General features: G+C 36.0%; 1 protein-coding gene and 1 pseudogene across 1 annotated transcript in view; both read left to right on the top strand.

The window, feature by feature from the left end:
* The first annotated feature begins 4,198 nt into the window (after window positions 1–4,198).
* The window catches only part of LOC150098077 (vesicle-associated membrane protein 4-like), a 100,141-nt gene continuing 77,243 nt past the window's right edge, over window positions 4,199–27,096 (top strand). The window contains exon 1 of the mRNA XM_090406380.1: window positions 4,199–4,264. The gene's annotated coding sequence lies outside the window, so the exon portion shown is untranslated. The remainder of the gene's footprint in view (window positions 4,265–27,096) is intronic.
* On the top strand, window positions 14,499–14,611 carry LOC150098078 (5S ribosomal RNA; annotated as a pseudogene).

Raw genomic sequence — 27,096 nt, 5'->3', positions numbered from 1 at the left:
AGTCGCTAAGCAGAGATCTACAAACTGTGGGTGAACTATAATAGCTCGCATCTCTCACTATGACGTGCATATGCTGGCGCATAGCAATATGACACTGTGTTTACCACAGTGTCATAGTGCTGCTAGCGTCCTCCGCCCACCTAAGTGCTACAAGATGGATTTTTATACAAAATAAGAGAATTCTATAGTATTGTTGATGATAAAATTAAATATTACAAGCAAATATAAATAAATTAATAAATATATTTATATAGAGAGAAAAATTGGGGTTGCTGCAGTTCTGCAGTGCCTATGCACAAGCCGCCCTTGCTCTTTTTTCTTAGATTTTAATTGACTTACCTTGTTGTTATTAGTATTATGATTACAAAGTTCAGTGCTTTTCTGCCTCTTCTTGGTCATATTCTTTTTCTTATCCTGTCTGTTTCGTTAAACGTTTTTTCACTTTTTCTAATTCTTTGGAGGTTTTTTTAATAATTTAATTGGGATATTTCCAATGTCAGATTATCCTCAGATAAATTACCATCACTACTACAGCAACATAAGAGCCTGTGTAGCTCAGTGGATGTGGCGTTTGCCAACCACGGCGCTTGACCGCACGAAGGAAGACTTGGTTTCGAGTCTAGTCGGCGACTAGAGGATATTTTTCTAAGCCTTTTTTCGACCGGTTCCCGAGTTAGTCGATCTCTGGCACGGGCAAGCAGGTTTTTCCTCCCGGAAACTCGGGTTTTTCGTCCTGTAAACTCAAGAAAATTGACCGTAGAACTCACATTATTTCAGACATTAAATATATTGTGTTAGGGTTAGGGACCACGAGATGGCGGCACATTTGAGCCGTCTCTCTTCACTGAGTACCGCTTAATTAGTGATAGCCTTGGGCCATCTATCTCTGATTGGTACCAGTGGAGATTGAACTGCCCACTCAGTCTCCAAAAGTTAAATAGGGCTAAATGGCCTCGCCTACTCCCCGTATACAGGAATAAAAAGGCGTTAGCTGATTTTTTTTTTTTTTGATTACTACAGCAACGCTTTTGCTCATCACGACAAACATTCTCCTCGGTTGTAAAGCCAAATGTACAATTGACCAAATGTAGACCAAATGGTCTACATTTGGTCAAGATTTCTTGAGTAGGATTTGAGCATGATTTCTTTATTATCGCTAAAGCCACTATCGGTACCAAGATTATTATTATTATTATTATTATTATTATTATTATTATTATTATTATTATTATTATTATTATTATTTCTTGTCTACTCCAACATCCACTCTCCAACATAAAAAACACACAGAACAGCGAAACCACTATAATCACTCAGATTGAAACAATACAATACCTTGGAATTTACTTCGATGCAGATATGAACTGGAATAGCGACATAAACCATCTATACAGCAAACTCCGAACAATAACTGGCAAACTCTACAGGTTAAAAGACATAGTTCCCATACGTCTAAAAACACTAATATACAAAGCACTATTCCAAAATATACTAAGATACCTATAACAACGTATGCTTTTGGTGCACCCTACAAACTAAATAGATTAATCTCGTTACAGTACAAAATCATAAAACTGATCTTTTCAGAACAAAATGACAATAACGACTTTATATACACTGCAATGTCAGAACACAAAATACTGACAGCAAAACATTTATGTCACTGTGCAACTTTGCTAAAACATTATTTCGATGATAACTACAGGACAGTCAGAAATACATACCATATAACTGAGGTCTTGTTATATGGTATGTATTTCTGACTGTCCTGTAGTTATCATCGAAATAATGTTTTAGCAAAGTTAGTTGTCAGAATTAGTTGTCTGAGGTCGACAACTAATTATATCACATGTAAATACAATAATCACTACGGAAAGGCCACGCGAAACTTCTACATCCCAGACATGATAAACAAATTACCTTTTGAATACAGAAACCTTACAAACTACAATAGCCTGAAAAGAGCTCTAAGGACATACTACGAACAAGAAACACGCACCCAAAATACCATACAAACTTAATGAAACACAATATATTCGTTCAAGCTTCCAGTTCAGCAACGCATCAATACATTCCAATTTATTGTATGTATGTGTGTGTGTGTGTGCGTGCATGCGCGCGAATTTCTTAATCATAGATTTCGTAGCTTCCCAACACAGCAAAAAAAAAAACAATAAATAATACCCAACTGGTATCATCCTCAGATAAGTTTACATAAAAGCTTCGAGGATGAAAGCAAAGAAATTACTTCTCATCCAAGATGTATCATATGTAAACCAATATATGTAATGTATGTATTATATGTAAACAAATGCATGTAATGTAAATATTATATGTAAACAAATGTATATGTAATGTATCATATGTAATCAAATGTATGTAATATATGTAATAACTAACAAATGTATGCAATGTAATAAAAAAATGTAAATCATGAGTTTACACTGTATGTTTGTGAGAATTAGGAAATATAATATTTTGATTGCATATGTGTAAATACTGATGTATAATCACACCTTTGCAAACTTGAAAAAAAAAAAATAGTAAACTACAACATGTAATATTATACAACTTTTGTAACTCTGAACAATATAATTGTAAATTATTATTGTGATTGTTGACTAGAGGAAATTTTTCTAAGCCTTTTTTCGACCGGTTCCCGAGTTAGTCGATCTCTGGCACGGGCAAGCGGGTTTTTCCTCCCGGAAACTCGGGTTTTTCGTCCCGTAAACTCAAGAAAATCGACCGTAGAACCCACATTATTTCAGACATTAAATATATTGTGTTAGGGTTAGGGACCACGAGATGGCGGCACATTTGAGCCGTCTCTCTTCACTGTGTACCGCTTAATTAGTGATAGCCTTGGGTCATCTATCTCTGATTGGTACCAGTGGAGATTGTCTCCAAAAGTTAGATAGGGCTAAATGGCCTCGCCTACTCCCGCATACGGGAATAAAAAGGCTTTAGCTGATTTTTTTTTTTTTTTTAAAAAACTATGTTATCATCATTACTATTTAAATCTCATTATATGTAGCACAAAGTACTGAACCTTGTAAAATAATATACTGAATAGATGATCATAGTACATATGTAAATATTTGAAAGAACAATAAAAAAAATAAAATAAAATAAAAAATATTATTATTATTATTATTATTATTATTATTATTATTATTATTATTATTATTATCTTATTTTATTTTATTTAATTTTATATAATCAAAGAGCCTGTGTAGCTCAGTGGATGTGGCGTTTGCATACCACCGCGCTTGGCCGCACGAAGGAAGTCTTGGTTTCGAGTCTAGTCGGCGACTAGAGGAAATTTTTCTAAGCCTTTTTTCGACCGGTTCCCGAGTTAGTCGATCTCTGGCACGGGCAAGCAGGTTTTTCCTCCCGGAAACTCGGGTTTTTCGTCCTGTAAACTCAAGAAAATCGACCGTAGAACCCACATTATTTCAGACATTAAATATATTTGTGTTAGGGTTAGGGACCACGAGATGGCGGCACATTTGAGCCGTCTCTCTTCACTGCGTACCGCTTAATTAGTGATAGCCTTGGGCCATCTGTCTCTGATTGGGTACCAGTGGAGATTGAACTGCCCACTCAGTCTCCAAAAGTTAGATAGGGCTAAATGGCCTCGCCTACTCCCGTATACGGGAATTAAAAGGCGTTAGCTGATTTTTTTTTTTTTAATAATAATGAAGAGCCAAAGGCTTCCATTCGGCGACATGAACTTAAGTTAAGGGATATAATATCCCTTAACTTAAATATTATTACTATTAAGACGGTATCTCCACGGAGTAAGAACAGACTATATGTTCATAACGTTTCTTGGGTAGGATTTACATAAAATAATAAATAAACATAATGAAATTAGAAGTGTAATAACACAACAATATATCTGTTAATAACGTGTTAAAACCTAGCGGGTCTCATTGCCATTCCAATATTTGCGCCAAACTCAGAACATCTCCCCCCCCCCCCCCTCGACTTTTCTAAAGTCTGTATCTCATCTTTCCCGTTATAATTATTTACACTTCGCTACATATTGATTTAAAATAAAGTTAAATTTTTGATTACTCCAAAATACATTGGGTAAAGTTGTTCTCTCTTGGTTATGGAATAAAAATAATAAATAAATGAATAATAGTTTTGAAATTCTCGATAATTTTGAAGAGGTGGCAGCAGTGTAGTGATTCTTGAAGATGGTTGCATGGTGCTAGTGAGAGTCAGCTGATTTGTTTCTGTTTTGTGGAATAGAAGCGTATGTGGCACAATACTTTTGTTGTCGCTTAAAATATCATGATTTCGTAATATTTTTTTCCAGAAAAAAGGCATTCATTTTATGTCATAGTGTATTTTGTTTACCTTTACTTTTAAGTTGACCTATCTAAAGATTCTGCTTGAATTTCTTAAACGAATCCATATGAAAATGTTACATTTTGTGTTTAGGAATATTGAATGTTATTAAGGCACGATTGCTGTGATTACTTTGGCAGGTACAGAATTTAACCTTATTAGGTGTATTATATAGTGTGAAATAAACGCTGTCAAAAACTAAAAGGCTTTTCTAAAGCATATTGATTTCCTGTTTTGGTTATCTGATCTGAAATTCGATGGGTTTGCTGTATTACTTAGTGTTTTTTTTTTTTTTTTTTCCTCTCTCTCCTCTCTAAGTATTAAAATACGTTCTAGACAAGAAATTTAGTAGACACTTCATTTGTTCTTCTAGCAGTATCTAAAAATTACTAATGAACATAAAGAAAATAAATATAATAATAATCCCATTAAACATTACATATATTACATAATTATTCTTCAGTTGTAATATTTTAATATTACTGATATGAAAACTTACTCGTTAGTAAGTCTTTGAATTCAAGAAAATTCCACAATAATAATAACATTTAGTTAAGATAATGAAATCATACATTATTTTCATAGTATATGGGGGGGGGGGAATTCACCTGAAGTACTTTGCTGCTGCTGCTTAGAACATATTCGTGCTGAGAATTGTTAATTTTATGACCAAACTGAAAAAAATGTAAATTGAGGCCATGTAAAGGATCAAAGCTAGATAACTGGGAGGAGACTTCTATGTAGCCTTTTATGGAAAATGCAGAATTGGCTGGAGCTTATGACAACATCTGATCCACACCTTGTCATGGTACATCCCCCATTAGTAGGTATCTACTTGCATGCTGAATGAACAGGGATAGACTGGCAGTTTGGGATATAACTAACCAAATTGTATTCAGTATTGACTTAAACCAAAAGACACTTATGCATAAAAAGGAAAAGTTGGTTCTTGTTGTTGATCTAAATAGCACAGTAGGAAATGAATATCAGTATATGTAAAAATGCTTTAGGTAACTCTGAAGAAAAAGAAGCTAATAATAATGCTGAGCACCTGCTGTGTTTCTGCTTAGGACATATATCAGCCATTACTAATACCACGTTCCACATAAAGATTCACATAGAACACCAAGTCTCATGGAATGTCATTTTTGATAGCTATATCTTTATGTTGGTACAGAACATAAGCATCAGAGGATTTGAATTAGGAAGTGGTCATCATTGAAATTTGGTTTTAAGCAGAGTGAAATTGAGCATCATGTTGAAAAGAAAAGCGTGTGAAAAAGTTTAAGAATAAAGTTCAACAGCTTTCACTCATGAGCTGCAGACCATAAATATTATTATTATTACATAATACCTCCAAGGAGTCCAAAGACACGTCAAGGGAGGGTACCTACTCTACAGCTCTCTATCTTCACCAACTGCCTTCATCATCTACACCAACGGCATCTACTGCCGATCACCACCACTAGTATTTTCACAAAGAAACATCCATGCCCACGGTAGGATTCGAACCTGCAGCCTTTTGGCTGGGGAGCAGATGTGCTAACCACTCGGCCAACCAGGCCGGCAAGTAGTATTCAAGGAAAATATTGAAGTTTGAAAACAAAAACCAAACCTTGAGATTATTTGGCAGACTGAAGAAAGATTGGTTCAGCAGAGAAGTATGTAGTAAATTTGTCTACAAGGAGAGAAAAATGAGAACTTGCGGATGGCTCAAGAAGTTAGAGGTGGTCGTAGGTTAAAAAAATAATGATAATAATAATAATGTTGGCCAAGTGATTAGCTTATCCACTCTCCAGCCAAAAGGCAGCAGGTTTGAATCCGACATGGGCATGGATGTTTGTGATTGTCTATGAAAATACTAGTGGTGGTGGACAGTAGATGGTATAGATCATAGGCTAACAGCAGGCTGCATGCGGCCCATAACATGATTTTGTGTGGCCCCGGCAGGATAAAAACTATATTAAATGATATGTATTATCAATTTAGCTATTAGTTTCGACCATAGATTTTCTGATTGATATACTAATTATATTCATTATTTCTGATGATGGAAACAATTTATATTCTCAACACGGAATCAAAATTGCTTCAAAATGATTACTCAATTTATAAAATCTGCTTCTCTGTGCGAGTTTTGGTAGTGATAGATTTCTATGTGCTCCAGAGTAACGCATCATTGAAAGTCACTTGCTCTGCTCTCGTTACAGTGATCAGTTTCACAGTTAACAGTGTTATTGTTCTTATTCGTCTTTCTAACAGACATCAATGAATGAACTCAACATGAAGTTACAGGAACGTAACCAAACAATCTCAGATTTAGTTGGACACCTAGATGGGTTCATAAGTCGACTGAAGGTTTTTAAATTTACCCTAGAAGAGGAAACTTGATGAATTTCCCTTCCTGCAGAGAGTTGGAGGAGAGCCATGACATTGATTTCAAGTTTTCTGTGACAGTGTTAGACCGCTTTTGGAGCAATTCACTAATGATTTTCTGACTTCAGTGACATGCGACCACAACTGACATTAGTTAATAACCCAATGAAATGCAACATTTCAGAGCAGCATGACTCTATTCAGTTGGAGTTGTGTGACCTTCAAAATGACCCCTTTTTCCAGTCAAGGGTGGAGATAGGCATTGACTTTTGGAAACTAGTATCAAAGGAAAAATATCCTGCACTGAGTGATTTCAGCTTGAGAATTGCATCTTGTTTGGAAGCACATACATACATATGTGAATGCACTTTCTCAACTATGAGGGCGGTTAAATCGTCATAAAGAAGCTGACTGACTGAAGACCACCTTTAGGATTTCTTACGAATATCATCATCATCATTGAAAATCGACTTTGAATTTGTTGCCGCACATGAACGCCCATAGTGTTCTCATTAAGTTGTGTTACATGTATAAAAAACAGAAATATATAATAAAATTTAATTTAACAACTTATTTAAATCAATCAAGTATTTTATATTGTTCTTCCAGTAGTAAAATGATTTAACAAATATAGTAATTCAATACATATAACTATTGCCTTGAAAAAATGCAGAGTTTATTTTTAATTTAGTTCTGTCTAAAAGTGTACGGCCCATGACTCTACCACTCAATATATTGGCCCTCATATAGAATGAAGTTGGCCATGCCTGGTATAGATGATGATGGTAGTTGTGGTTTGTTGTAGTTGGTGGATTGAGTAGTCGAGGTGGAGAGTTGTAGAGTAGGTGCCCTCCTTTGATGAGTCTTTGGACTCCTTGGAGGTGTCACATAATAATAATAAAAACATTGGAAGTGACAGTGGCAAAAATTATTCAAGAGGAACGCAATAAGCAGTACATATCAATACTTGAGGTAGAAAGAAATCAAAAACCTGAAATATGAAAAGCAGTTGGAGTAGATGATATTCAACCAGAACAAATATGAAGGTGTAAAAGACTTGCAGTGCCTGCATTGCATAATTCAGAAGGACTAGGCAGAAGCTCATATTCCAGATAATTAGAGTAGATCTTTTGTTGTATCTGTCTGTGTAAAGGGAAAGGAAACAATGTCAGAGGAATTGCTGTACTGTAAGATTTATGCAAATACATACTTGAGAAAAAGACTAAGGAAAATTGTGAAGAGAAACTTGGAGAAGGAAGAGCTGGGTTCAAGTATAGGTTATCAGGATCAGCTTGTCAATTTTAAACAGATAGTTAGAAATCATGGGAATATAACAAGAAATTGTATTTAAGTTGCAGATTTTGAAAAAAAAAAAAAATTAAAAAAAAAAAAGGCATATGACAAGGTGCAAAGAGAAAAAGTAATTCAAAACACTACAGTTATGTGGTGTAAATAGGACATTATATCAAGCAGTACTTAATCAGTATTTGAGTTGTTAGTGGTCAGAATTGAACTAGATATAGGAAGATTGATGTAAAATCAAGAATACACACATTTTCTGCTGCTACATGTCATCTGTATGGATCATATTATGAAGGAAATTGGCAGTAATCCAGTAATCCTGATATCAAAATTGAAGGTGTTAATTACAGCTTGCAGATTGTTATTTTTTATACTCTTAAATAAATCCAGTACAAGTCTTCAGGATTCTTTAACTGAATTGAATAGCACTGCAACAAATAGAGTATGAAAATTAGCAATAAAATTACTATAAAATGAGCTGTAACATTGAAAACATCAGATGCATCCCAAATTTGTAAACCTATAAAGCAAGCAAAACATTTTGGCTATTCAGGCACAAGTAGTGAAGATGGCAAATTAAATATGCAAATAGACAATAATCAAACCTGGCATTGTTTGTGGTAACTGCCAGCCTGGTTGGCCAAGTGGTTAGCGTATCCGCTCTCCAACCAAAAGGCTGCAGGTTCGAATCCCGCTGTGGGCATGGATGTTTATGATTGTCTGTGAAAGTTGTAGTGGTGGTAGATGATGAAGGTAGTTGAGGTTAGTGGAAACAGAGAGTTGTGGAGGAGGTTCCCTCCCTTGATGAGTCTTCGGACTCCCTGGAGGTGTTATGTAATAATAATAACTGAATACATTTATATGGAATAAGATAGAAATTAGTTAAAACACTAATATAATTGTATACAAGATAGTACTCAAATACTCAAAGCAGTTTTAAGTTATGACTCTGAGAACTGGGTTAGGAATAACTTGGGTCCATAAGTTAAAGATTTGGAGGCAGGACTGAACTGGAGGACTACCATAGCACTATACTTGTTAAACTCATTCATCCTCTAGAACTGCATTTCATTCATCCATAATTTTTAATCATCTTGAAAAGATAAAGAAGCAGGAGGAGACACACAACTTTGTAACGAGATTCTTTATTTGTTGTTGATTATATTTACTGGCGGATTTCTTCTCAGGTCTGAAATTATTATTTAAGATAGGAATCTGAAGACCATGTTAAAGCTACTATATAACAAAGGTTTTGATGAATTTAATGAGAATGAATTCGGAATCAGTTTATATATCAAGAAGGAATTCCATCTTTTGAAAGAAAGGAATCTATTTCAATGGTATTTTGATGAGCTTAGAATTTGTCATGACTCATCATGTAAGCACTGCTAGATAATATGGCTTTGTTAGTTTTATTCTTAAGTCTAGTGATGTGTTAAATAACAAAAAGTCAGTTTTGTTAGTCATAGTACCAAGTGGAAATAGTTATTTTGTCCATTTGTGTTATTATAACATCTCCATGAGATCAAGTCTCATCACTGGAGGTTCACTATAAATACCACAGTATCTGTATGCAACTCATTTTCCCTCTATATGCATTTCAGTCACTCATTCTCCATGCAAAAACTATGACCTCGCATCCTAATTTATCATATCTTTATTCAGTTTCTGGAGTTAATCATTTGTCCTTGTCCCTTCCACTCCTTGATAAATGTCTCTTGTAGTGGATTCTTAATTGTGTACATCTGTACCCTAAAGTGATCAAATCTGTGCATTCTAATCAAAGTCTGATATAAGGGAACAGCTGCTTCCCTGTGAACAGCATCCTCTGCCTGATATCAGCAATCCTGAGTTGGGTTCACTTTTTTTTTTATTTATTATTTATTTATTTATATTTATTGTAAACCTTTACCACATCAGTACCATGGATATATCTGATGTTAGGTAAACCTAGAACCTGCATTAGAGACCAAATACAACTGCAGAGAGGTTGAATGTTGATAAACCTAGAACATGCATTAGAAAATGAATTAAAAAAAAACCCTTCAGACCTCCAATAATTGGGTTACTTTTACATCAAGTGCAGTACTGGACACATTAACCACTCAGTCAACCATGTGTAGCCCTGAGAAATTCGATGCTTGGTGCTGTCACTCCAAGATCACTTGTCTCCTTTACTTCTGCTAGTATAGTCCCCAGCAGTGCAGCTTTATTTATATATATTTGTAGAAATTTCCATTTCCAGCCAGTGTAAATTCCCTGGAAAGGCTGTCACGAATAATTATGACATTCTGATAATTTTCTCTGCTTTGCATCATCATCAAACTTAGAAACTGAATATAATAAATTTAGTTTAATCCTTTATCCAAGTGTAAGCAAACATAGTTTGTGCCTGAAGTATCTTTAGGACTGCAGCAACTCGTAGTAAAGTTGGACCAAGCTCTCATCACTTCAGGTGCAAACTTTGTTTGCTTACACTTGGATAAAGGATTAAACTAAATTTATTATAGTCTAACCAAGTGGAAAATAAACTTCCTAGAAACTGAATCATCTTCTCAAAAAAAAAAAAAAAAAAAAAAAAAAAACCATCGTTTATATGTTTCTCTGTCCTAGCTCAGAGTGATTTATAGGAAATTCTTTGCTAACCTTTCATCATGGGAATATTTTTCACAAGGAAAATTCATTCTAGAGAACTGTTATGAATAATTTCTTCAAGAGAAGATTGAATTAAAAATTGTAATGGTACGCACATATATGAAAAACAAGAAATATTTTAGAAAATATACTTTTTATGTATTATTTGATTTAGTTTTATTTTTTGTTGTTTTTATTTTGTATAAAGTGAAATTGATATTTTCTATTTTACTGATTGGCAAGTTTCCCATGAATTGTGTGGACACTGCTCAGAGCACTACAGTACCTATTCTTGTCACTCTTCTCCTTTCAGGTACACTTCTCCATACATAACTATCATATTTTACTTTCTGGGTACCACAGTGTTCAGCAATCATTATGAATAATTATGGAGACTCCACTTTCTTTTAAGAACTTACTTTAATTAAATTAAAATAAAATTTGATGTTTTGACCTTTATATGAAGGTCATCTTCAGGAACACATATACTATGTTGACAAAAGTGGACACCTAGTTGTGGCAAAAAAAAAAAAAATCATTTGAATACATTTCTAGTACCGAGTGGGGAACCACCTTTGGCCTGAATGACAGCAGCTATCCTTCAGGATTTGCTTTTAGCCAATTTCTGATATGTCGCAACAGGAATATTCTTCATTCCTCACATGGAAAGCTACCCCTATTGCTGATGCTGATGATGGCCGCTATGGTCTGGAGCGAATTCGGCATTCTAATTCATCCCAAAGATGCTTGATGGGATTGAGGTCTCTGAGCCTGCCAGCCAGTCCAACACTTCAAAATTGTTTTGTGAAAACCAGTCTAAGACATGCAGTGCAGTATAGCATATAGCATTGTTATGCTGAAACATGCTAGGATCACTGCCGAAGTATTTCCACAGCATCGGAAACATGAAGTTGTTGGATGTCCAGGTAGCCATCAGACATAATGACTCTGGGCACATCCACCAATAAACCAAGCTCTATCCAACTGCAACTTCTCTATACCATTAGCAAGCCTCCACCAGACTTGACAGTTGGTGTGATGCAGTCCTGCCAGAACTGTTCCCCAGGTAATCTCCAGATCCAAACACAACCATCAGAGTGAAACATTTGGAAGCATAATTTATCACTCCACAGAACTCTTTTCCAGTCATCTACGATCCAGGAACACTGTGAAAGACAGCAGTCCAAATGTCATTTGGCATTGATGGTGGGATGACATGTTGCTTGTTTGCAGCAGCTCTACTGTGGTAACCTAAGGCATGCAACTTTCTGCAGACAGTTCTAGTGCTGACAGCTTGTCAGTCTTGGTCAGTGAGTATCGTTAGCCTCCCAGGGCATTTTCCTGCTGAGATAACACCATCAATTTTTCATGTATGAATGACATAAACAATGGTGGATTTTGGTATACTGAGATGGATAAGAAAGTCACTGACAGAAAGACCACTAATGTGACACCCATCTACCATCCCACATTGAAAGTCTGTCAGTTCAGCTAGTAGCATTTTGATATTATGTACAGTGCAAAACATGCAGCAATTTATTACCAGATTTATGCAGGCACTCCCTGAATATTTTCATGTGGTAGGATCTTAAATTTGCATGGCATGTAAGGTGTCAAAATACTTTTGTCAACATAGTATATGTATACACACACACACACATGTACTAATGTATTAGTACATACTGCATACATATTACATACTGAGAATAATTGTTTGGTCAGCTTTTGATTATAGTCTGACCTCAGGTGAAAAATAAGTTAAATAAATTAATAATATGAAATAAAGATAAAAACAAACAAACATATTAGTTAAACTACATGAGGATTATGTAAAAAAAGGCTTATGGGTTGTTCATTATTCATAATAATATTTAACTGTATAAACAACACCAAGAGGAAGAAATATGTTTTTTAAAACAATAATATTCCATTGATTTTCTATCCAGTATCAGAGCACAATGATAACTGTAATAGACACACACAGCACTAAACTAAGTAATTGTGGCAATAATTTAAATTGTAACTGACATTTTATATCCTTACAGCATGCATTCTATGGGTCAGCTAACTACAAAATTATTTTAGAAAAGTCTGGCAATTAGATCTTAAAATGATAGTCTTCCAGATCTTTGGTAAATTAATGCACCCATACTTATCAAGATTGGGAGAGCATTTTATAGCCGATGCTGATTCTAAGAACAGTCTCTCAGACCTATGATGACTGTAATATAGATGTTTTTTTTTTTCTTTTTTCCCCCCCTCATTAGTGTCAGTTACAATTTAAATTGTTGCCACAATTACTTAGTTTAGTGCTGTGTGCCTATTACAGTTATTGTGCTCTGTTGATGTTGGGTAAAAAACCAGCAAAATATTAGAGATTTAATAAATATATATTTTCCTCTTAATGTTGTTTATACTGTTAAGCATTATTATAAATACATGAGCATTAATTTTTTCTTGTAGTCCTGTTACTTTAAATTTTTGTTACTTTAAATTATAGGATAACAACACAGTAACTCCTGAGAGTTACTGTGTTGTTATCCTATTAGATTTCTTTTCTTCTGGTGTTTATTACATGAGTTATTCTTCTATTTTGCAGATGTTACATGGATTATAGATGAGCCATTCAAATTGTTGGGACTTCCAGGCAATTTTTTTATTTTTTAAGATTTGGTTGGTTGATAAGTATTTCATAGGCTTCCTTGAATTTGTGTTTGTACCATGTTTTGGTCCAGTGTGAGGATTAGGTGTCTTTCCAGTCAATCTGGTGGCATGTTTCAAGCGTAGGATAAGAAAGACTTGTTTTTCCATGACAAAGATACTTAATGTATTTTTTATGTTCTTTCCATTTAGGAATTGTATGATTTCACCCATATAGGCTAGGCAACAGGTGCAATGGACATGGCATACACCTGGGTGGCCAAGATCAGAAAAAGGGTTCGTTAGAAGAGCTTAGTATGTTTTTTATTTTCATGGGTGGTTTTCAAATGTTGCCTTAATGTTCTGTTTTTGCAGTGTATTGTCTCTTGGACAGTTTTCATATATAGGAGATGGCTATGGACTCACTGTAATCTTTTTTTTGGTTATATTTTTTCGATGGATTCTCTGTATTATTATTATTAACATCCGACTTCCATGGAGTCAGAGACTCATCATGGGAGAGAGACACTATTGCACACGATGCTCATCCAAACTGTGCTTTAAAATGCTTCAATGTGTCTACATTCACAACACACTTAGGCAGTGCATTCCACTCACAAACCATTCTCCATTCAAAGAACCTGCTCCTCACTCCTCTGCTCACACCCTCTTTATACTTTCCAGCAATGGCCTCTTGTTCTACCCTCCCCCCTCTCTCATTCTATGAAAAATCTCTTCCATGTCAACCTGATAACAACTCCTGACTAGCTTGTGTGTCTCAATCATGTCTTCCCCACTTCCTACTATTTACAAGGTTTTTCAATTTACATTCTCTCAATCTGTCCTCATACTCTCCATTCTAAAGACCATTGACAACCTTTGTGAATCTTCTCTGGACTCTTTCCAGACATTTTTGTCACCATGAAACCCAAGAACCAGATCTATTAACAATATTATTTGAGGCCTGATCAAGGCCTTATTCAGTGGCATCATAACTTCTTTATTTCTGCATGTCAGGGTCCTCTGCATCATTATCATTATCCGATGTGATGTCTTCACAACTTGTGCAATATGGCCCCCAAATTTCAAGTCCTTGTCCACCATCACTCCCAGATCTCATTTTCTCTACCTCCTTTATAGTTTCCACACCAAATGTATACTTTGCATCCTATCATTGCTCACCAAATTTCAGTGGCCAGATCAGTTTGAAAGCACCAGTTCTACTCACCGAAGTTAAGCAAACCTAAGCCCAGTTAGTACTGGGAGGGTGACCACCTGGGAACCCTGGGTGCTGCTGGCATTAATTATTTTGGCCAGCCTGGCTGGCTGAGTGGTTAGCATATCCACTCTACAGCCAACAGGCTCGGGTTCGAATCCTGCCGTGGGCAGGATTCGAAATACTAGTGGTGGTGGTGGTCGGCAGTAGATGGCGTTGGTGTAGTTGTGGTTAGTTGGAGGATTGAGTGGTAGAGATAGAGCTGTAGAGCAGGTGCCCTCCCTCAATGAGTCTTTGGACTCACTGGAGGTGTCAAATAATAATAATAATAAAATTTCAAAACCTTACACTTTGCAACATTGAACTGATAGTTTTACTTACCTGCCCATTCATGCAATCTGTTCAAGTCCTCCTGCAAGGCCATAACATCTGTTTGACTCTGCATTGCTTTCCCTACTTTTGCATTGTTTGCAGACAGCTGCATATCACTAGTTAAATCCATCCCAATATCATTAATATACAAATTGAACAACAATGGTCTCAAAACTGACCTCTGTGGGACACCACTAGTGACCTTTCTCTTACAGGATACCACACTCCAATATACAACTTTCTGATACCTATCTGACAGCCAGTCACTGATCCAACTGAAAAGGCTGTTATCTAATCTTATGTTTCAATTTATTTAATAGTTTGTCATATGGAAGCCTATCGAAAGCTTTTGCAGAATCCAAGTACACTGCTGTATATTCATCTTCCCTGGATAGGGAAGATGAATATACAGCAGTGTACTTGGAGTTGTACTTGGAATATACAGCAGTGTACTTGGATTCTGCAAAAGCTTTTGATAGGCTTCCATATCAAAAGCGGAGTTGTAGCGAAAATACTAGAGATTCTCTCTAGCATTTTCGCTACAACTCCAGATATACAAATTGACCGATAATTTGAAGCCACAGCCTTATCACCACATTTATGCAGTGGAACAATTTTACTTTCTTTCCATTCCCTTGGAACCTGTGCTGTTGCAAGACTTATTAAACAAGTATACCAATTCTACCAATTCCCTTGGAACCTGTGCTGTTGCAAGACTTATTAAACAAGTATACCAATTCTACTGCCAATTCCCTGGAACATTCCCTTAAGATGTGTAGTGATATGTCATCAAATCCTGTTGCCTTATTGGCATCAAGGTTATTTATTTCCTCAAATACCTCCTGCACAATCATAATTAAGCCATCCTCTCCTATGTCCTCTACACTTAATTTCTTCATGATTTCACCCTGATCAGGATGAAACACCCTTATAAAATGATCACTGAATACCTCAACAATGTCTTCTGCAGCAGTTACCATTCTACCATTTTCTTCGATTAACATCATCTTACCATAATCATTCTTCATTCTACTTTCCACATATCTAAATTCCCTAGGGTTTTTCTTTGCTTGATTTATCAGTTTCTGCTCATACTGCACTTTTTTTCCCCTTACTCATTGAGTCATTCTCCTGGCTTGTTCTTTATACTTTTCATAAAACTGATTATTACCATTATTCATCTGTCTGGAATACATTTACACATTGATGCTTATGTATTTCTTTGTCAGTTCCCAAGCAGCATTTATTTCCTTACTGCTCAACTCCTCATTCCATGCTATAGCTCCAAGCTATCTCCTAAGCTTGTCATAATCACCAGCCTTATAATTCCACATATATCCTTTCCTCACAGAAGTCCACATATGGCTAGTCCACATATCATGATCACTCACAATTACATTCTCTGACCATATGATCAGTTCTGAAACTCTCGATCCTCGCATGCCCTCTTTTACAAGCTGCCTGAGATAGTTATCTCTCAAGAAATTCATTTTCCTTATTTCCAAATGCCATTTCTTCATTCTAATCAATACCACCATAATTAAAATATAATAATTACCCTTCCTTTGTTCACTAATCCAAGTTGTTTATGCATTTCTTCATCACCCCTCTCCATATTTCCTGGCTTATAGCAACATCCAACTAAATATGTCTTCCTGTCAACTTCCACATCACATCACACTGCCTCATAACCAGTGCGACTATTTCCCTCTTTCATGTCTACCTTATGTGGACTTAATTCCCCTGCTATCATCAGTAGTACTTCCCCTCCCTTCTTGCCCTTTCTATCCTCACAAAAAATACTATATCCTTCCATTTCTGTTCCTGTTATGATATCATCTCCATTCAACCATGTTTTACTTATTCCAATGATTTTGGGGCAAATAAACTCAATCATTGAAACCATTTCATTCCCTTTATTTCTGATCTATCGTTTTCTTGTTATAGACATTTTTTATAAATGTTTTTCTTGTTATTTTAAATTCATTGTTCAGTGCCTGCTTTTCAGAGCAAATTGTCAAGGCTCTGTTTCTGAGGGTGCTAATAACACCTAGTTTATGTAGGGTGGATGACTTTAGACAGTGAAGGATAGTTTATTAGACACACATATTCACAAGAATAAATAATGATTTTTATCTATTTATTTAATATTATTACAGATATTTCGACCAGAAACCATCTGGTCATCATCAGTGCAAGAGCATAATCACAAGGTGAAGCTAGAACAAAGAATGTTATTCTTGTTTACAGAGTTGAGCCACGTGCCAGAATTCCACTTTGCTGGTAGTTACAAAATAAATAGGATTATAATGAGATAAATAAGATGATCATGAGGGATTGGTTTGGAAGGTAGTCAAATAGGAAAAAGTTATCAATAATGTCTGTATGCAGAACTATAAGGTGGGTGATTATCAGAATCTCTGTAGTCAACTAACATCAATGCATTAGGTTAATGAATCATGTAGAAAAGAAGTTGACAGTGCATGGGAAATGACAAGGCAGTATCTAATACAAGCATAACTGTATACCAAGAGTTAAGTGAATAAATAGAGTAGGATGAACAGTGAAATCAAGCAAGCAATATTACAAAAGAAATTATTATGGAGGAAGTACAAGACAGTTTGCATTGAATAGATGCATGAAGAATATAAATTGCATGCCAAAAAAGTGAGAAACATCGTTAGAAAAGGAAAAGTAGCATATGAGAGGAGATTGGCCAGTCAAGTCATAACTAATTTGAGGAATTTTTCTGCTATGTGACAAACAGGAGGAAAAATAATTATGGCAGGTGCTGCTGATGGATAGTTATGGTAACAGAGTAACCATAGCAAATGATATAGTGGAATTATTTAACAAGCACTTCATCGGTGTATATCATAGTGATGTGAATGATGCTGTGCAACATGTAGAAGGGAGGCAAGAATTAGGAGAATTAAGAGGGGAAAGAATCTGAGGTGTATCAAGTATTGCTTGAGTTAAATGTTAATAAGGCTGTGGGAATGATGACATATCATCACATATTTTTAAAGAATGTGTGAAAGAGTTAGCCATGCCCTTGGCCTGGTTATTTAATGTGAGTCTTGCAGTCGGTAAAGTTCCTAAGGTATTGAAAGAAGGCAAAATAATACCTCTCCACAAGCATCTTTTGAGAACAGAAGTTTCCAGTTATAGACCAGTCTGTGTCTGCAGTTGTGATCAAAGTGCTGGAAAATTTGGTTAAAAATAGAATACAGGATTGAGTTGACAATAAGATTCTCTGTGATGGTCAGCATGGATTTGTGAAGGGCATATCCTGTTTTAGCAATCTGCTTATGTTTTATGATAAGGTGACAAATGTGTTGGATAAGTGAGAATCATATACAATGATATTCTTGGACTTTGCAAAAGCATTCAATAGATTACCAAATGATAAGTTAGTGTACAAGCTGCAGAAGATAGGAATGGATATTATATTGGTTAGATGGATCGGAGATTGGTTCTCTGAATGATACCAGCAAGTTGTGTATGATGAGCTGTGTCTCAGAAAAGGTAGGTGACCAGTGGCGTACCTCATTGTTCTGTTCTTAGGACCCTGCTGTTTAACTTGTTTGTTAATATTTCTTGTGGATTCACGGGATCTTCAAATGTTTGCAAATTTAGGTAGAATTATCAGGAGTAGCGCTGATGTTAATTCTCTACAGGAAGATTTGAATCGACTTTTAGGTTGGACAAATGAGTGGGGTTGCAGTTTTAATGTTAATAAATGCAAGGTATTACAGTTTGGGATATAGAGAGACATAAAGCTGTATACTGTATTGGTGAGGCTGTACTTCAGGAAGCAGATGAGATTTGGGATCTTGGAGTGATGGTGGATAGTGGAATGAAGTTCCAAGGGTACATTGCACATATTGCAAAGACTGCACATCGTTTTGCTGCTATAATGAAAAGTAAATTGACATGTAAGGATAAGGAGGTGGTGCATCTATATAAGGCATTAGTTAGACCACATGTGGATTGTGGACTATTATGCTCATATATGGTCACCTAGTTTTTTGTTGTGAGAGGGTCCAAAGATTAATAACCAAAGTTATATCAGGACTCTGGAGTTTTGGTTATGAAAAGTGTTTTGAGAGAATGTGGATTACAGAGTTTGGTGGATAGGAGGAATAAAGAAGATATGGTAGAGACTTTAAAGTTATGGGATTCTATCAGATTGATCAGAAGAAATTATAAAAGGAGTGGATGGGAAGAACAAGAGGCCATCTCTGGAAGTTGTATAGGGATGTGATGAAGAAGGGATTGAGGAGGAGATTATTTACATGGAGAGTTGTTAGAGTGGAATGCATTGCCTGAGCATTGTGAGTGCAGATAGTGTAAATAACTTCAAAGTGCATTACGATAGACATGTTGCTGGTTGAGTGGGCCTCCCACAATGAGTCTATTGACTTCATAGAGGTTACCAAATAATAATTAAAGCCAAAATTAATAATAATAATTAAATTACATAATTAATTGAATGACACAGCATTTTATTTAGCTTCCAGTGTTTGCCATTTATGAGGATGAGACTCTCCTAGATATTCGCATTAGAGAGGCAGTCATTCCCATTTAAATGTGGGTGGTGTAAGAAGCATCTCAGCATTCTTTAAATATCTACTCAAACCTAAACCTGCAGCAATGCAAAAGGCAAATATTGGACCTGACCACAGTATCCTCAGGTGGTCAGGTCCAACATTTTTATGCAATAGTAAACAACAATAAGGCCACACTTTTAGGTTGATTGTTGTTGATATAGGATAGGTGTTTTTTCAACAGAACATCCCGTTTGTCCAAACTACAAGTGGAGGCACTCGCACTGAACTTGGTAAACATTATTGAGTGGAAAAGAGGGCTGTTATCTTTTGTGAATGGTAACCAAGAGAAGATTTTTTTTGATAGGGAAAAATGTAGAAACTAAATTTTATCTTTTCAGGATCCTAGCAATCATCTCAGAGATGATTGTGATGTATGGAATAGGGTCTTGCTGTACATGTTCAGAGTTCTTCGGGGACAGGCTGTAAGTGTCCAGGATGTGTTTAATCTTCCTTGAGGTGAAGCCATTCTGTAGTAAGATGCATTGGATGCTGCTCAGTTTTTGTTGGAGAGCTTGGAAATTGCTGCAGATAAATGTTCTGTTAAGTGAAGATTTGACGATGCTTACTTTTCGAGATGGATGATATGCAGAATCTTGCTATATATAGTGCCCAGTGAAGGTAGATTTACAGTGAACAGATGCAGCAAGTATTCCAGAAGGAATATTATTATTATTATTATTACGTGACACCTCCAGGGAGGCCAAAGACTCATCGAGGGAGGGCATCTATTCTACAGCTCTGTATCCACCAACTGCAATGAACCGCAACTACACGAACGCCATCTACCGCTGACAACCACCACTAGTATTTCCATAGACCATCATAAACATCCATGCCCATGGCAGGATTCGAGCCTGCAGCCTTTTGGCTGGAGAGTGGATACGCTAACCACTCGGCCGGCCAGGCTATATGTGAAAGGGAGTCTAATTTTCCATCCTTTTCTTTTTTTCATGGTAAAGTTGATGTATTGGTGAAGGCTGATGATTTTGGTTAACAAGTTAGGCTAAGATAATTCTGAGTGTGACCAGATGACACGCACATGTTGCATCCACATATCGCACTCAAAAGTAATGTTGGCATTGTATTGAAGAGAATAGAGATTCCTCAAGATGCTGTAAGTAGAGATTGGCAGGTGTGGGTGACAAGGGGCTTCCATTTCCTTTAATCTGTTTGTTGAATTGGTTTCTGTAGATGAAATAGCCTGAGTGCATGACAAAGTCGAATAGTTCAACTATGTCTAGAGGGAACCTCTTTGATAATAGTTACAGAGTGTCAGCCAGAGATGCACTGGATATCAAAGCTGACCATGATGTCTGTACGATGAATGGTTAGAATTTTTATTTTTATCATGAGTTGTGATGAATTTTTCACAGAGGCTTGTGTGTGTGTGGTCAGTACAGGAACTTAAAAGATGAACTAGTAATTTGGCTAAGCGATAGGTCAGGGTGTTTATGCAGTCAACTATGGATCTGAGTGGGACTCCTTCCTTATAGATTTTTGGTAGGCCATAAAAATCCCACATTTTTATGCAATAGTGTCTCCCCCCCCCTTTTTTTTAATAACATGCTATCATTCAATTAATTATCTAATTTAATTTTTATTTTTTACTGTTTATCTTTATTTTATTATTTCATTTATTTTTATTTTTTCTCCAAATCATTAATTTTAATTTGAGCTATTTTAATTATCTTATTTATTTTGTAACCATCTGTAAGTGACATTCTTAGCACATGGCTTAGCTCTGTAAATAGGATTAACATTCTTTGTCTAGCTTCACCTTGTGATTACACTGATGCTCGGATGTAATCACCTTGTGATTACATCAGAGCAGAACCTATTCAGAAAAGGAAGTTTGCTATTGTTTCCAATTTCAATGGTGAATTTGATCGCATCTGTGTTGCTTTTTTAGGTGGTTGAGAAAATTGTTTAAAATTTGGTGGTTGTCAGGTCAAATGGCAGATATGTACTCAACATGTTATAGTCATAGTTTGGGTTTCTGAATGTAAATTTCATCCATCTAAACCTTAGGTATACAATTTCTCAGTTTCAACTTCCCATGTTGCTTAAACTACTCCTAAGAACTTTTACTTTCCTTCTGAGAATGATATTCAGGATATTTGCGTCTATTCATAGTATTTATCCAAGCCATCTCCTAAATCAATCATAATCATTCATTGTATAATTCCACATATATCTTTCTACTTGAAGTCTCCGTATGTTTTCTCCTTAACTGGAGGCAATACTGATATGTTGTTTATGATAACATTCTTTCATATAATTAAATTCAGAAATCTTGATGCTCTTGTTTCTTTCCATTATATGCTACCTAAGAGGATTATCTCTCTATCTTCCAGAAATTCAGTCCTTAATTCCTCCTAGAAGTGTTTTAAGAAGATATTTAATCATTCACTGAACATGCTGGCAGTAGGCTGGAGAATACTGCACCTTAAACACACTCAAATTCTCTGCAGACACCACACTCTCAGGCAAGGCATTCCTATCATTCACAACTCTGCATGCAAAAAACCTGCTTCTAACCTCTATGCTCACACCCTCCTTATACAGCTTTCAGGGATGACCTCTAGTTCTCCTCTGATCTCCCACTGTCTTCTGTAAAACCTCTCCAACATTGATCCTATAACAACTCCTTACCAACTTGTAGGTCTCTATTATATCATCCCTCCTCCTACCCACTAGACTGCAAATTGCATCTTCTCAATCTTTCCTCATATTCGACATTCTAGAGACCAGAAACTACCTTAGTCAGTCAGTCACCTCTGGACCCTTTCCAACATCTCTTCATCCTTTTGAAAACCAGGTAACCAAATCTGGGCACAGTAGTCCATGTGTGGCCTAATCAAAGCCTTATATAATGGAACAAGAATCTCCTTACTTCTACAAGTCAGTCTCCTCTCCTCTGCATCATTCCCAGAATTCTTTGTATTGTCCTCACAATTTTGGCAATGTGTCCCCTAAATTTCAGACCTTACACACTGTAACCCCTCTCTCTCTCTCTCTCTCGGATCTCTTCATGTCTGAGGACTTGTGACCTTCCTGATGATGCTTCGCCATTTCTTTCTCTCCTGTGCCTCTCTTATTGCTTGTTCTAGTTTTAGTTCAGTGATTCTTGATATTTGGTCAATCCACCTGTTTGGGGGTTTTCCTCTTTTTCTTTTCCCACACGGTTTACCTTGGATGATTACTTTTTCTAGGCAGTTGCCTTCCCTTCTACATATGTGTCCAAAATATTACAGTATTCTCTTTTTGATTATGTTTATCAGTCTTGTATGGATATTCAGTTCTTCTAGAATACTTTTGTTTGTTCTCTTTTCTGCCCAAGACATTCTTAACAATCTCCAGTACCAGAACTTGAATGCCCCAATTCTTCTTCTGTCATCTTTTGTCATAGTCCAAGACTCAGAAGCATAGAGAAAGATTGAAAAAACTAAGGTTTCTACAAGCTTAATTTTTGTCTTTTTGGAGATGTGCCTGTCTTTCCAGATCTTGGTTAAATCAGTCATTGCTTTTTTAGCTAGTGCTATTCTTTTTCTTATCTCTTTTTTACATCCATTTTTTTTGTTATCATCACTCGAAGGTAGTTGAAATGGTCGACAATTTCAATTCCTTCTACATCTATCTCTTCTGCATTGTTTAAAATCATTATTTTCATTTTATCCTGATTTATTCTTAAACCGTGGCTTAGGCTTTCCCATTCTAATCGATTCAGGATGGATTTTAATTCCTGTTCGCTTGTTGCTATTATGACTGTGTCATCTGCATATCGTAGGTTAGTGATTGTTTGCCCACCTAATTTAATGCCTCCATTCCACTTTTCTACAGATCTTTTCATTATAGTTTCACTGTAAAGGTTGAATAGTAATGGTGAGAATATGCATCCTTGTCTTGATCCTTTTTCAAATTGAAATGCAGGGGACAGTGAGTTTTAAATTCTTACTGTTGCCTGATTCCTTGATATAAGTTCTTTATGAGGGTTATTAGATGGTTTGGTATTCCTGATTCTTGCATGATATCCCATAAGATATCCCACCTCATGCTGTCAAAGGCCTTGGAGTAATCTATAAAGCATAGATAAAGATTTAAGTTGAATTCCTTGCTTTTTCAATTATTTGTCTGATGTTAGATATATGATCTCTAGTCCCTCGACCTTTTCTGAATCCTGCTTGTTCTTCTGGGATCTGATGGTCTATAAAACTTTGTAATCTCTCTTTAATAATGTGTATTAATCTTGCTGGTATGTGTAGAAAAGATCTCTAGAAAAGTGGAATGGAGGCATTAAATTAGGTGGCGAACTATAACCCCAAGATCCCTTATTTCCTCCACCTCCAACAGTATATCCCCACCAAGCATAAATTCTACATTCCATCTTTGTTTCCCAAATTTTAAAATCTTACATTTTGCAACATCGAACTTGCATCCCCATTTCTGTTTTCATTCGCTCAATTTATTCAGGTCTTCTTGTAAGGCCACAACATCTTCTCTACTCTTCATAGTTCGTCCCAACTTTGAATCATCTGCAAACAACTGAATATCCCCATCCAAATCTTTGCTAATATCATTATCATACAAATTAAACAGCAATGGCTCTAAAACAAATCCCTGAGACACACCACTAGCGACTTTCCTCTTCATGGATATTGCTTCCCCCATACACAACTTGCTGATACCTATCAGATAGCAAGTCTCTGATCCAATGCACTAATATCAACCCCATCTGCTCTAATTTGACTGTCAACTTATCATGTGATAATCTATCAAAAGTCTTTGCGAAATCCAAGTATACTACTGGTTATCCCTCTCCTTTTTTTAAGGAAGCTATCTCCTTATTGTAATAAGTAATTAGAGTACTTAAACATGACCTCCCTTTAGCAAATCCATCCTATCCATCAAAGATAATACCATTGTTGTCAACTCCATTCTGGATCCTAGTTATCAACAGCTTCTCCAACAACTTAACCATAACACCTGACACACAGATAAGCCTATAATTTGATGCCTGAGTTCTGTCACCTCCCTTATGAAGTGGTACAGTCCTTCCACTCCTTTGGAATCCAACTCAGTGCAAGACTCATTAAAAAATATGCCAAGGCAGATGTCAACTCCCTGGCACGTTCCTTCAGAATATGTGGCGATGTATTTCAAGTCCGACAGATTTATTAATATCATGTTTGCTCAATTCCCCATACACCTCTTGCTCACTTATCACATCAACTGCTTTCAATCTCTCCATGATGTCACATTCACAAGAATGAAATACCATTATGAACTGCTCATTAAATATCTCCACTATATCTTCCACAGTATTGTCCTTATACCATTTTCTCCAGTCAGTGTAATCTTTCCATAATCATTCTTTTTTTTGCTGGCTACATATCGAAAGAACTCCCTAGGATTCTTTCTTTTAATGTTACACGGTGATCAGCATTTATTTTTGAAATTATGGATTCTGCAACCGTGTTAAAATAACTCTTTTTATTATCCCGACGTTTCGATCTTCATATCAAAATCATCATCTGGAGCATACATAAATATATATGACAAGCTGCATTACATTTCAAACCGTAAGCTGGAGAAACAATGATTTGATCACATGCTACTCACTGGCATGACCTCTACCGGGAAAAAAAAAAATAATAATTCCATCAAGCTAATTTAATTTTTGATTACATGAATAAACATTCTTGCTTACAGATGGTTTTCCTTCCAGTAACAGTGATGTCCTATTATTACAATTGTTATTTTTTATTTAAAAAAAAAAAAAATTTATAAATTACAACATGAATAAACTTTCATATATGTTTTTTTTTTTTCCCTTTCCTTTTCCTTAACAGTGATATCCTATTTTTCAGTGTTAAAGTCCTATTTTTCAGTATTAAAGTCCCATACATATACCTTCCATATGTATGGGATTTTTAGACAATCATTATTGTTTAGATCATCATCATCAAATTCCTGCCATGTACCCTCAAGGGGTGTATGGCAGGAAATCATTCCAGCCATACACCCCTTGAGGATGTATGATAGGAAAAAATTTACATCATTACTAACTTCCTATCTACAATTTTCCTCCAAATCAGTCTGTTACTTGTCAAGACTCCAACATTACCAGATCTTATATTTCTATCGTCTAAGGCACTTTGTACCGTATCAATCCACCTATATCTTGGTCTTCCTCTGGGTCGATTTCCTGCCAACTTGACAGAGAACACTTGTTTTGCTAATGTTTCCTTGTCCATTTTGTTTAAGTGACCATACCACCTGAGATTAGCTCTGCTAACGCTTTCCTGGATGCTGAAAATGTCAAGTTCTTTCCTAATATCCTCATTTTTAATATGATATTGCCATTGATGCCATGTGTTCACGCCTCTGATCTTTCTCAGGACTCTCATAACTGCGGTCTCTAGTCTTTGGTCAATTGTTTTACTTCTGACCCAGCTCTCAGACCCATAAGTTAAAATTGGTTTGAACACTGTCTTGTATACAGTGTTCCGACTAATTTCTCTCTTATTCCATATGAATTTATTCATTTGACTTCCTACCATACCAGCTTTGTTGATTCTGTTGTCTATTTCCATATTTAATGTACCATCTTCACTAAAAATCATGCTTAAGTAGCTGAAATGTTTTACTTGTTCCACAGGTTCTCCATTCACAACACAGTTGACATTTTCAATGATTCTGCCTATTTTCATTGTCTTGGTCTTTTTATTGCTGACCTTCATACCATATCTATTACAACCGTTATTCAATTTAGTCAGAGAATCTTGCAGACTTGTAGCAGATTTATTTAGAAGTATAACATCGTCTGCATAAAGCAAAGAGCTGACATTAACATCTCCAATTTTAATATCATGTTTAATATCACTTTCCTTCATAATGTGATCCATATAGATAATGAATAACAGAGGGGATAATGTACATGCTTGTCTCACACCAGATTTAACATTAAACCATCTTCCTGTACTTCCTTCAATTCTAACTGCTGACTTACAACTCAAATAAAGACTAAGTATTGCTTGATATAATGTCCCATTGACACCATATAACTGTAGCCTATTGAATAGCTTCTCTCTTGGTACCTTGTCATATGCCTTTTCCAAATCGACAAAACTTAAACACAGATCTTTGTTATATTCCCATGATTTCTCCACCATTTGTTGTAAAGTGAAGATCTGATCCTGACAGCCTCTATTTGATCTGAATCCAGCTTGTTCTTCACCCAGCTTTTCTTCCACAATTCTTCTCAACCGTTTCTCAAGTATACTTGCATATATCTTACCAGGAATACTCAGTAGGGATATACCTCTGTAATTGTGTCATTCAGTTTTATTTCCCTTTTTATTATTATTATTACTTGACACCTCCAGGGAGTCCAAAGACTCATCGAGGGAGGGCATCTACTCTACAACTCTGTCTCCACCACTCAAATCCACCAACGCCATCTACCGCATTAACCACCACCACCACTAGTATTTCCACAGACAATCACAAACATCCATGCCCACGGCGGGATTCGAACCCGTAGCCTTTTGGCTGGAGAGCGGATACCATAATCACTCGTCCAAC

This window comes from Typopeltis vanoorti, chromosome 16 (assembly GCF_054136105.1).
Source record: "Typopeltis vanoorti isolate ZY-2024b chromosome 16, IOZ_Tvanoo_1.0, whole genome shotgun sequence".
In the NCBI taxonomy this organism is placed as follows: domain Eukaryota; kingdom Metazoa; phylum Arthropoda; class Arachnida; order Uropygi; family Thelyphonidae; genus Typopeltis; species Typopeltis vanoorti.
Note: the sequence above shows the minus strand (reverse complement) of the source record. Positions and strands in the feature narration are given on the sequence as shown.